Below are 12,144 nucleotides of genomic sequence, written 5' to 3'. Positions count from 1 at the left end.
GAAGATTGTAGGTCATTTCAAACACAAACGTTTCATTCTTTAAGCCAGAGAAGGACAGTAAGAAGTAAGAGTTCAGTTTAAAAAGCACATTACTGGCCTTTATGACACTGTTGCACTTTTATTTGCTATTTGTTTACATGCCTGCTGGGTATTTTAAGTTGAGCGTCTGTTTATTTAATTCAAATTCTTGTTTAAATTTGCACTATTTGGGGGCACGGTGGCGCAGCCGGTAGTTCAGCCGTCTCACACCAAGAAGGTCCTGGGTTTGATTCCCACTGTGGGCGCTGAAGTGCGTGTTAAGTTCCCCCATGACTTCAGTGCCCACACCCTCGGTGGGGTTGACGAAAGGGCCTTTCTGTGTGGAGTTTGCATGTTCTCCACATGTTTCCTTGGGTAGCTAATGTGAGCTACACTCACAAAAACATGCAACAGTCCTGGGCTAAACATGCCCCCTCTGGCCAGCGGGGGCGCCAGATGGGGTGGGGAGGATCTGGCCGGAATAACGTGATCCTTCCACGCACTACGTCCGGCCGGAGAAGCCCCACCCTATCTGGTGAAAAGATGCGGCCTGCTCACTCCTCAAGTAAGGAGGAGACCTGAGCTCAGTGCAGGGCCCTCCCAGGGTTGGTAGAGGGTAGAGGGGAGCAATGCCCAGGACTGTTACTTAGGTAGAGCACTGGGTGATGAAAAAATGGGGAAAAAAATCAAGCTAACTCGAAGAAAAACTGCACTGTTTAAATGATAAAATAAGAAGGGACAACCTGGGTCTGTTTGTTTTGCCTTTGATCATCTTTTTAATGTGTTATAAAAGTATTGGTTCGGGACTCGGTATCGGCAGATACTCAAAATCAAATGACTCGGAATTGGATCGTGTCCAAAAAAACCTGATTGGCACATCCCTAGATTTTACATTTTATATCAGGCCCAACAGCACATGCTTCCATATAAGCCAAATTAAGTCAATGGGACAAATGCAATGTGATTTAAAAAAATTTTTTTTTAGATGTTTTATTTATTTATTTATTTTTATTTATATTGTCACAAGACAAGGTTTTCCACTGACTGCCCAATTAGTTTAAAGGTTTAAACAATACTGTATTCCAAGCATTCCACAGTTTTCTTTATTGCTTGAAAAGTAAGCAGTCGTCTCTTTACAACCATAACTCTGCGAACGCCCTCAGTCAAGGCCAAAGTAACCTGTAGAGCAGTGATTCTTAACCATAGGGCCGCGGCCCAACGTTGGGCCGCGAGCGCCCTCTAGAGGGCCGCAAAAAGAATTCAGTTTTGTACATGTGGGCCGCGAGGGCCGCGGGACTGCATAGCAACTCCCGACCAAATGAGGAGAAGACACTGAGCTAGCTGTACGTGTAATAGTAAGAGAAATGGTGTGTATTTACAGAAAAAATCATTTATTCTGCACAGAGTACGTTTAGATCCGCCAGGATCAGGGATTCTACGGCATAGGCTCTGCGTCGATTTACGCAGAACCATAATTCAGGCTTAAGGCGGACGTAATTGAAGCCACAATGAGAAGGGGGAAGGGGGGCGTGATTTGCCTGATTGCCCGGCGGCGGCTCTGGGCGGGACACCTGGGGCGGACGGGGAGACCTGGGGCTCGCAGCCGAGAAGGAGACGAGACTCCCGGGGGAGGTGGGCCGGAGAGGCGGGCTGGAGAGCCGGAGGAACCGCCCGACTGAGCGGGAGCCGACGCGTCCCCGCGGCCGCGGAGGTCGGCTGCCGCTCGGTCGGCGGGCTCCGTCGTTACTGCTGAAGATGCGTGGGCTGAAGTGTCTGCTGGACTGGACTGTTGTTGCAAAAGCATTGGAAAGTGACTGGGCTGCAGCGCGGAGGGCTGCGGGCTCGTGCCCGTCGCAGTTGATCAGGCTCGGATGAAGCCCGACACGCTGAGTCCTGACAACTGATTAATTTAATATCTTAAATAAATAAAATCTTAAAACACCCATGTTTGACTCCAGATACAGCTGTGAGGCAGCTTTCTCCACAATGGACATAATTAAAACTAAATATGAGCACCTTCTCATGTGTATGAGAACCTGACACCATCCAGACCAGATTTAAAGTCCTGACAGGAGAAGTTAGAGCTCAGTTCTCTCACTGAACGACAGAAAGTGGAGGCATAAGATTATAAGGGGAAGAAAGAAAAACTGCGAAACTGTTCAATTGCTAAGATGTGTTTATATTCATTTATTATAAAAATGTGTTGAGACAACAAAGAAAATGGGAAATTCAAACTGCTGGTAGAGAAATAAAATAAGATAGCATTTGAAAAATAAAATAAAATAAATTTTATTTTTAAGAGAAAAAAATATGTGTAATTCAAGTTAAACATGTTAAGTGGCAAATATTTTTGAAATGTACTTTTTTTAATATAACAGTCAGATGCAGATGTTGATACAACTATGAGGCTACTTGAATATATACACACAAATAATATATATATATATATAAAAAAAAAAAAAAATATATATATATATATATATATATATATATATATATATATATTATGATGTTATGATGCTTGAGTAAATCTTCTCTAAATGGACCTCTTAAAGTTTTAGTCGAATACCCCTGCTATACAATTTTAATATTTAATGGGCCCCGGGCCACTCTGTACTGAAAAAATTGGGCCCCAAGGTCAGAAAGGTTAAGAACCCCTGCTGTAGAGTAAAGAAACACACGTTGTACCTCATCAAAGCGGGTCTCTGTGAGGCCATATGTGTATCCTTAATTGCTTCCTTTGTGGAGCTGATTATTTGAATATTTTGAATCTGGGCATCGCTTGCAGCTTTCTTCCTCTTTGTTTTTTTTTTTTTTTTTTTTGGTGTGTGTTTTCTGGTGCATTGCTGCGTATCTTTTGCCTGCTACTAATCCCAACTGCCAGTTGGTAGAAAAGTATGAAACTAGTGTGAATGCATGTGTGCTTTCATATGAATGCATCACAAAAAAAACTAAAAAGACCACACTGATGCGCTCAGAAATACAATTTCTTTTCATTTGTCTGCAAAGAAAAAGCAAATATCTCTCATTGCAGACATTGCACAAATGAATTATGACATAACACATTTAAACGGGACATTAACAGGATTTATCTTAATGATGACGACCAACGGCTTGTAACATGAATGATTCCTTCAATTCGGATGTCAACTGGAGGGAGTGTTTAAAAAAAAAAGTCAATTTGATGGTGTGCAGCAGGTTCCTGTTGAATTTTGACCCCTGTATCTATATTTGGTTGGGAGATTGCGCCTTTGCAAGCCTTGTTTTAGTCATTCAGGCAGTTGTTTTTGGAAGGTCATTCAGATCTGGTCTGCTATCAGCGTGGACGTGTCTAAAAACAGATTGAATGGCACTTAACTGACTTTTGACAAAAAGGATATTAACTCCAGTGGAAGTTGTTAGAGAAATGCCTGTTAACAAAAGCAAGAGGGTGAAAATGCTTTGTCTTTGGCAGATTTTCAGGGCCTCTGTTCTTTCTGGTGTTCTGGTGTCTTTTAAATAGGTTACATAAGAGCACATTTGAAAATGAGTGTTATATTTATAATACTTTGAGACAGAGGCAGTAAAATGTTTTTTTCTTCAAATATTTTGTTGTAATTCCAAGACATTTACAGACTTCAGTGTGAAGTTTTTTTCCCTCATTTTTAATTAGCCTCTTCATTCTTTTCTGCACTTCGAAAAACCATGTCACATAGTTCATCTTGTCTGTCCTTGATTGCATGATGTCTGATCTCACCCTCTCTGTCTCGTTTTCATCCTCACCCTTTCTTCTTTTCAGCCTCATGGGCTTCTCTTCCATCTGCTTCCCAATCAATTTGTTCTCATTTCCTGCCAGTTGGTCCACCTCCATGAGCTAAGGCTCATTTAACAGGAAGCCTCGTATGTTGCGATCATTGGCTGTAGTTATGGTGATCAGTGCGTGCACCTAGGCATTGGAAAAAAGCTTGCCTGAATTTTTGATTTTGAAGATTTGGATGCAGCTTTTTATAAACGTGTGTTTGTGTGTGTGAGAGGAAATGGCAGCGTTTAGCAGATGGCTCATCAAACCGACTCATTTTAACAGCGTAAAAGTTTAATGAAGGAAACAGTGTGTATTTGGTCAAATAGCTGTCGAAGATTCTGTGGCTTATTGATTCAGGAACCTTGTTTCCGTTAATGTCATTTACAAATACGCGACTTGTTTGATATGCCATGTACAGACAACATGGATAATTGCATGTAAAACAAACACCTCCCAGTGCACTAGCTGGGACTTTTTATTACTTTATTGCCACTTTGTTAAGCACCGTGTAATCTTTTTTTCATTGTTAGGCTTCTGTTTGAGACTGCTGCAGACATGGTGCTTCTTTTATCTTTTTAAAGTTGAACATTGCTCGCATATAGTATTAAGCATCCATATTTCCTTTGCTGTCAGATCTGCTCGTCTTAACCAATCCCCATCTACAATTCATGTGGTACAGCAACCCAAAAGGCTTACAGAACAATCCTCAGCCTCCACACTGGTGTGACAGATATGTTTTCCTCCTCTCTCTCTCTCTCATGAATTTTAAAGCAAGCTTTAGCTCACCAGATGAAGTATTGGACAAGAGAAAGCAGAGCTGCTCTACTGGTCAGCCATCTGCACTCTTATTAACCTTTACTCTTATACATTAGTGTTAGAGGACACTGCGGAAGAGCCAAGGACTGTTGTGAGTCTGCAGTCCGTCAGTGTTTTGGTTAACCCTTATACTATTCGGCCCATTTTGGATTTTAGATCTGCCAGTGTTGGTCAGATCAAAGGGAATCATTGTTTTATGGAGTCTTGAACATGTAAAATTATACAAATCCAGTCAAATTATTTGCCATAAGGAACAGACGTCCTCCAGAGGTCAGAAGGTGCCTTGATACAGACATACATGTATCTGCAGGTGGAATGTAAGAAATTTAAATGTATCTTTGAATCCATTTTGATTGGATGCGTTACAGTTGTGTGGGACATGACATGACATACTGTAAGAAAGGTACCTGACTTGGAATTTTAGTAAATCACATCATGACAGCAAGGTTTAATTATCCTTGACGACAATGCCAACAAAGGAGAAGTGGACAATCTTGATAAAGTAATAGGCACCTGAGGCTGCAAAAGAAGAACTGCCCGCTGGCTTCTGACAACATTCCACAACATCATCGCAATTTATTGCTATTTTCAAATGCGATAAAATGTAGTCGAATCATTTACAGTATGTTTTATGTTTTTATGTCTTTTGGAAAACAGGACATGATACTGTGATAGTAGATCTTTTTCTTCAAAAACAAGTGATGTAGAACCTAAAACACAACATACATCCAACTTTCTGTAACATTTATTTCAGATAAATCATACATTTGTTATCGTTAAATATCCTACTTAAACATTTTAAATGAATTTAAAGTAAAAAACTATAAACTGTCCCTGTAAGGAAAAGTTTTGTCTGGTCTGGGTCAATTTTGACCCATACTGTGAAGGTATAAAATTCTAACAGTATATGAGGGTTATATGAGAGTTTTTGTAGTTTACGTGCATAAACCATTTAATATCCGGGTCTACTATTAGTTGGCAAGTAAGCTTGCCAACTATTAGTGGACCTTAAGCTTGCCAGTTAAGTGTGCTGCTGCTTTACAGCAGCTCCCACTTAGAATTTCACACCAGACCATACTGTATCATAAGGAAGTGCAAAAACTAAATGCCAAACCCAGTTGGAAAACTCTGGATTCAGTTTTACAAAGTTAGAGAATATGAATTGAGTTTAATCACACTGTTTTACGGACAATGCAGAGATGTGATGTCCGCCTTCTGTTCATGAAGTTGTGTCCTTATCAGTGGGAGCAGATGGAGAGCGTCCAAGTGAGAGTCTCAGTCTGGCTCCATGTATGTCATGAGTAAGAGGATGACCTTGGCTGAATCTCAGCCACAGTTCAAACGTAAGAAACGATCCGTTTCTGTTCTTTTCGTCCTGTCTTTTTGTACATGTCCATGCATTTGTCTCCAACCTACACAAGCAGGCATGCACTGCCTTGCTCCTACGCATTCCTATAAGTGCAACAGCTAGAGACTCTGTTCCATCATTTAATCAAAAGAGCCATTTTTAAGGTGTCCACTGATGCAGAAACTCTTGCAAATACCTTTTAAGTAGGTGATTTGATACTCAGTCATTTGTAGTATTTACCAGGGTGGAAGTAGATATTTGCTTTGAGGGTGAGATTATGCTTCACTGTAATACCAGGTGCAAATTCAATCAACATTCTTCCTATTTCCCAAATTAATGAAGCTTAAGCCCCTTTTATCATTCCCCAGCAGTACCTGCAGCTCTCAAATCAACCTGAGAATGGGCATTTGAATTGTTTTGCATGAAGCTAAAAACACATGAATCAAGGGCAATTTTTTAAGGTTATGTTTTTTTTTTTTTTATGTCTGAGTAGTTATTCTCAGAAGAAAGGAAAAAATGGTATTGAGGGGATTTTAAGATAATTCATTCTAGAGCTATGCTGCTCGATTTATATTGGGGAGATAAGGGCCTCAAGACAGATAGGGCACTTTATATTTAATCTGCAAAATCCGAATCGTCATGTTTGACTTTTAGCTAGTGTGGTTTCTGTGTATCACAGGTTTCTATGTTTCTCTGTTTTTCCCCGCTGCAGGTTTAGGAGAGTACAGAAGGCTCAAGGCCTATATTTACTACTGCTTTGCACTTTCTGCAACCTCTATGGTGTACAAAGATACTGTAAGAATGTAGCAAAGACATTCAGCGCTTAGTTAGTGACTGGAAGACTTAGATAAGGCCATATTTAGACTGACAGACAAAACTTTTTTTTTTAACACATCCAAGTTGCATCTAAATAGATTTGTTGACAATCCAAACAGTCAATTTTTTTATTTTTTTATTTATTTTCTCATCTGGTCACTAGCACTATTTCATGCAAATGGTGAGTCAGGGAAGATTGCCTTAATCATATTTAAGCTGGAAATTTAAGAAAGTCGAATTAATCTGGCTTTGTTGCATACATATGTATAAGACTTTCATTTTCAGAGTAAAAATTAACATAGTGGAGGGTTTAAATTTATCATAAATACTAAATCATTTCCCAATCTTTGCACTTGTGTGTGATTACTTACTAATTTTCTCATTGTTTACCACCAAATGAAAACAAAAGGAATGTCTTTTTTTTGGTTCGATTTCTCAAATTTTGTGGTTGATACAGTTGTGATAGTTGTTTTATGGAGGAGACTAAGAGTTGTATGAAAAGTCTATTTGAGGAAATGTATTTAACGTGGCAGAAGATTACTAATTTGCTCTGCTTTGTAAATCTGGGCCATGTTTTCTTTTTACACTTGGGCATAAATAGCTTCATCTGTCTGTTAAAATATTCTGTCATTCATAGCATCCAATAAGTGTAATCAAGAAGCTATGTTCCCACATGATATTGTCATTCTTGGAAGATATATTAGGTAAAATATATTGCACAACTCTTACACATGAGTTTTATTACTGCAAATACAGTGCTACATGTTGTGGTGGCAAATATTAGCCTTACAAGTATGCTGTTTATAAATCATTCTGATGTTGAATGAGTGCAGTTGAGTAGTTTTACTGCACTTACATTAAGAGATGTAGGATGGCGTTTTTCTCCTTATACCAGGTCTATTTAACAAAGTGGCAAAATGAGTGTATGTACGATTTCTTCACCGCGGCCTGTGCACCGTCCATGCTGTGTATGACAGACTAGAGTAGAGAGGCTGCATCAAAACCACAGAAGATTCAACTGCAGGAAGAAAAAATAAAACATTTCTGCTGAGCAGGTAAAAATGTATTTATTTTTTCCTGTCCATTTGTTTTAAAATCACATTTTTCCTTCTATGTCTTTTGACTCCTATTTCCACTTCTCCACACAGTGACAGTGAGTCAGGATCCTTTCTGCAACACACTTCATACTTTAACCCCTTTCCAGACAGTTATTTTTGTGTACAGCAGAACAGCCAGTCGACCCAAGTCTTCAGTGCTGAAGCAAGAGTGGCCACAATTTCATTTTTCTTCAATTGTACACCTTTTTTTTGTTTTCAGTTATTGTTGAATCAGGTTTTAGCAGCAATACTAATATATTAAGTTAAGGACAACAGAATGGTTCGGATTTAATTCATTGCCATTTCTTGCGGACTTCACACTTCCCCCGCTATATACAAGCTTCTTCCTTGTTTTGTAAATTACCACAGTGACTTTTTTTGTCTTTAAAGTTTCTCTATAATGCATATAGTTATGACTATTCTTTATCTCAGCACATTTCTAGTTTGCCTCTTTCAACTGTTTTCTCAAAAGAGGTTGCAAATCATAATTTAAACTGAGGTGCATCGTGCTAATTGATCATCTCACTGGGGTAAACCGTGAACCTTGGCATTGTCCATGTCCCACTGTTGGAACTCTTGTCAGTTTTGAAGGATTTTGTGTTGCTGGAACTTTTTATCTCCTTTTCCACCCACTGAGAAATAAGACTAAACTTGTGTGTTAAGCTGACATCAGATGTCCAAATCTCGATTGCTGCATTGGGACTGGCTTTGAGCAACCTGTATGTGTGGCATTATCGGTCAAATATCTTGTGTATTTTGGACTCTGATGATGCATACATTATTTGAAATCTCTATCCTTGACTATAGAAAGTGGCCGATCATCCAGTACCAGGAATTCCTCAATTTTCCTCCAAATGGTTTTCTTTCCTCTTTTTATTGCTGATACCATTGAAAGATAGGGCAGCTGGTTCATGACTGCACCTGCTCTCTTGGTAGCATGCATTCATTCAGCTTTGGCTTTGCTATTTTGGTCAAATTGTGCAACAGGTTGATGATGCTGTTTTAGGTTTTTGTCTTCATATTCCTTCATGCTAGGGCTGGGTGATATGGACCAAAAGTCATATCTCGATATTTTCTAGCTGAATGGCGATACTCGATATATATCGATATTTTTTCTGTGCCATAATTGGGGTTTCTCTCAAAGCATTATAGCATAGCATCTCTGTTAGCTTCATTTTTTTCTGACGCAAACCATTAAAAAAACAGTCAGTTTTAATACAAAGCCTCGTGCCAAATGTCACACAGGTACCTTTATTAACAGAGGTCTGCACAATATCGAAATGTATAAAACAAATGAAATAAAAATAAACTGCCTGCATATATAGAATAAAAATGATTCTTGAATAAAATAAAACAAATATCCCATTCCTGCATAACAATTAAATTAAAATACACCGTGCAATTAATACAATGTAGACAGTAACAGGCAGACTTTTCCACTGAGGTTGACAGTTGTGCAAATAACAAAACATTTGTGCAAATCTCAAATAAAACATTCAAGTCAATTTGTCACAAAATAAGCTATATCAAAATCATTAAAAAAAAATATATAATTTTTTTTTTTTTTTTTTTTTTTTAATAATCTATATAAACGATATTGTCTCGTACCATATCGCGTTTGAAAATATATCGATATATATTAAAATCTCGATATATCGCCCAGCCCTACTTCATGCGTTCTTTTACCCTTAAATATACTGAAACTGTTTGGCATGGTTTTCTCTCTGCCTTTTTCTTTTTCACACACAAAACTTCCACACCGAAGACCTGCTTGAGTATGTACGGCTGTGTCAGTTTTCAATGTTACATAGGTTATTTGTAGGAACCACCAGAGTTGATCTTGATGGCCCTGTGCTGCTTTACACCTCATGAATACAGCTGATTATATAGGTAGGGGATTTGTAGCATTGCTGTGTGAATTGTGTTTTTTTTTACTCCGATACTTGGTGCACAGATTAATTTGCAAAAGTCTGCTGATTAATTGGCTTTTTCTAATATCCCTCAGTCCGTTTTTTGTAATTGAGCATTTCCGATGTTCTTCATCAGAATAATTTGCTGTGAGAATGGGGAATTAAAGCTAATATAGTTCCTTAACCTTTTATCTGTTTCTATAATGCACTGCCTTTCATATCTACTGTATAACAAGTTGCTGCTACACAAAATGTAATTAACTACTGTACGTGCAGGTCCTCTCTCTGGATAATTGTCACTTCACATTATTGTGGGAAAACCTTTTTTTTTTTGTATTTCATATGAATTGAAGCTCAAATCAAGTCTTATGAAGGATTTACAGTGGCAGCTTAGGAAATTGTAATTGTCTTGTTCTGTCGTCTTTATGGCTCACTTGAGAAAGTCCCCCCTGCAAATTCATCTCAACTCTGGAGCAGAAAGGCCAAACGAGGCCATTGGAATTAGAATGACGTTCTCCATCCTGTTGCCTTTCTCTTTTTTAAATGTTACATTTTTTTGAAATATAAAATATTTGCTTATTTCTATTTAAATTCCATGTTCCACTTTTAGCCTGCATGTAGCTGTGAAAATGTCAGTGCTACTAAAAAAAAATAAAATAAAATATGCAAAGGGACTATTCTCTGGTTTGAAATGTCATGCACCTTCCTATTAGAAAGGAACCATTTCCTCAGCTGACCTTTGAGGTGTAATTTGTACTAACTTGTAATACAAATATATGTATTCATTTTTTTTAAACATCACTGGATGCATGCAAATTGTTTGAATATCAGCTCCATACATCTGATTATTTTCAATGGCAAACTCATTCCTTTGTTGTGCATTCATATTTGTCTCTTAAGACTTGAAGACTGTTTTAATGAGCTCTCAAAAGGTCTCCTTCCTTAGCCCCTGGCTACATCCAGCTATGTGCAGCAGGCAACTCTACTAGACCCAGACTATATAAGGCATGAACACTTTCTTAGACATGAAGACATGCCATTCTTGATAGATATTATCCAGTGGGGAATGGTAGCCACATAACTCGAGTAGATCCTTGATTAAAACAAATTGCACAAAGTTTGGAGGATAAAGATTTCAATATTTATGCAGATGTTAAGGTATATAAAACAAGCCAAACAGAGGTACCTGACACTAAAATATATGAATAATATATACCTACACTACTAAGTTGAGATTTTCAGCGTACTTTTGTTATGGAAGATGTATAATTTTTGATGAAAATTCAGTCATTTTGGCTAACAGTCGATGAATGAAGAGCCACAGTTCAGATGTGGAAAAAGCCAATTTGCTATAGGTATCCCACTTCCTAATTTGGACACATCCTTTTTAACATATTATCTAATTTTGTCTCCTTCTCCCTCTGCCCTCTTGCTCCCTGTCTGCCTCTCAGACGCCATGATCCGACTGGAGGAGGATCATTGTGCACCCCCAGTAGACAGCATGGACACCGAAATGCACTCTGCTGAAAGGTGACCTCCAGACACTCCACCTCCCCACAACGCTTGGTGAGTTAATAGTTAGACAATCCCTTATATTCACAAATGACAACATCCCTCCCTCTGTCAGCCATCTGCAGCTCCAAGCCATTTCCTAATGCTCATGTTTGGCATTTTAAATTAGGTCTTGCTCAAAATAGAAGCCATTATATAATAATGGCTTCAATGTAGCTGCCTTTGTGGAAAATATATTTTCATTTGAAATTCATTGTGGCGTCCTTTATTTAAACCCCTTTTGTTTTGTGTTATCTATTTCTGCCTAAAGTGCTAATGTGTAACCTTTTATAGTAGTAGTTACCATCTCTGTTTTCTTTATTATTAAATCAATATATTCAAAGATCCAGTCACAACTCCTCGTCCCTCTATATGTTGTTACTGCACCCCCCCCCCCCCCTTCCAAACTTGAAACAGGAGGGGGAGGTACAGTATGTGACACTGAATTGGTTGCAATCTATCATTTATGCCACTAGGTGTCACTGCATCCCACACCGAGTCTCTAAAAAATATCTATGCAAATACGCAGAAAATATGCAGAAAAAACACTAATAGATGCTTTAGTAGTGTGCGTAAGAAAAAGGAACAACTCTGCAGAGATGTAGCATAAAAAAAGATTTCCACTGTAGCCCTGAATGACCTTGACAGGCTTAACTGATTAAAACTGACACAGAAACAAATTAAAATATTGAAGATATAACTAAAATTGGAAAGAAAGTAATTTGCAAAGTGAAGAAAACAAGTGAAAAGGCAAGTTAATGTGTTGGGAGAGTTGCCTGTGAAAACTGCGTTCTGTTTTCACAGGAC

General features: G+C 38.4%; 1 protein-coding gene across 1 annotated transcript in view; it reads left to right on the top strand.

Moving 5' to 3' along the window:
• The window catches only part of chrm3a (cholinergic receptor, muscarinic 3a), a 109,066-nt gene that overhangs the window by 27,748 nt on the left and 69,174 nt on the right, over positions 1-12,144 (top strand). The window contains exon 2 of the mRNA XM_061744784.1: positions 11,238-11,352. The gene's annotated coding sequence lies outside the window, so the exon portion shown is untranslated. The remainder of the gene's footprint in view (positions 1-11,237; positions 11,353-12,144) is intronic.

The sequence above is a fragment of the Cololabis saira genome, chromosome 17 (genome assembly GCF_033807715.1).
Source record: "Cololabis saira isolate AMF1-May2022 chromosome 17, fColSai1.1, whole genome shotgun sequence".
Classification (NCBI taxonomy): Eukaryota; Metazoa; Chordata; class Actinopteri; order Beloniformes; family Belonidae; genus Cololabis; species Cololabis saira.
This window is presented reverse-complemented; position numbering and strand designations above follow the sequence as displayed.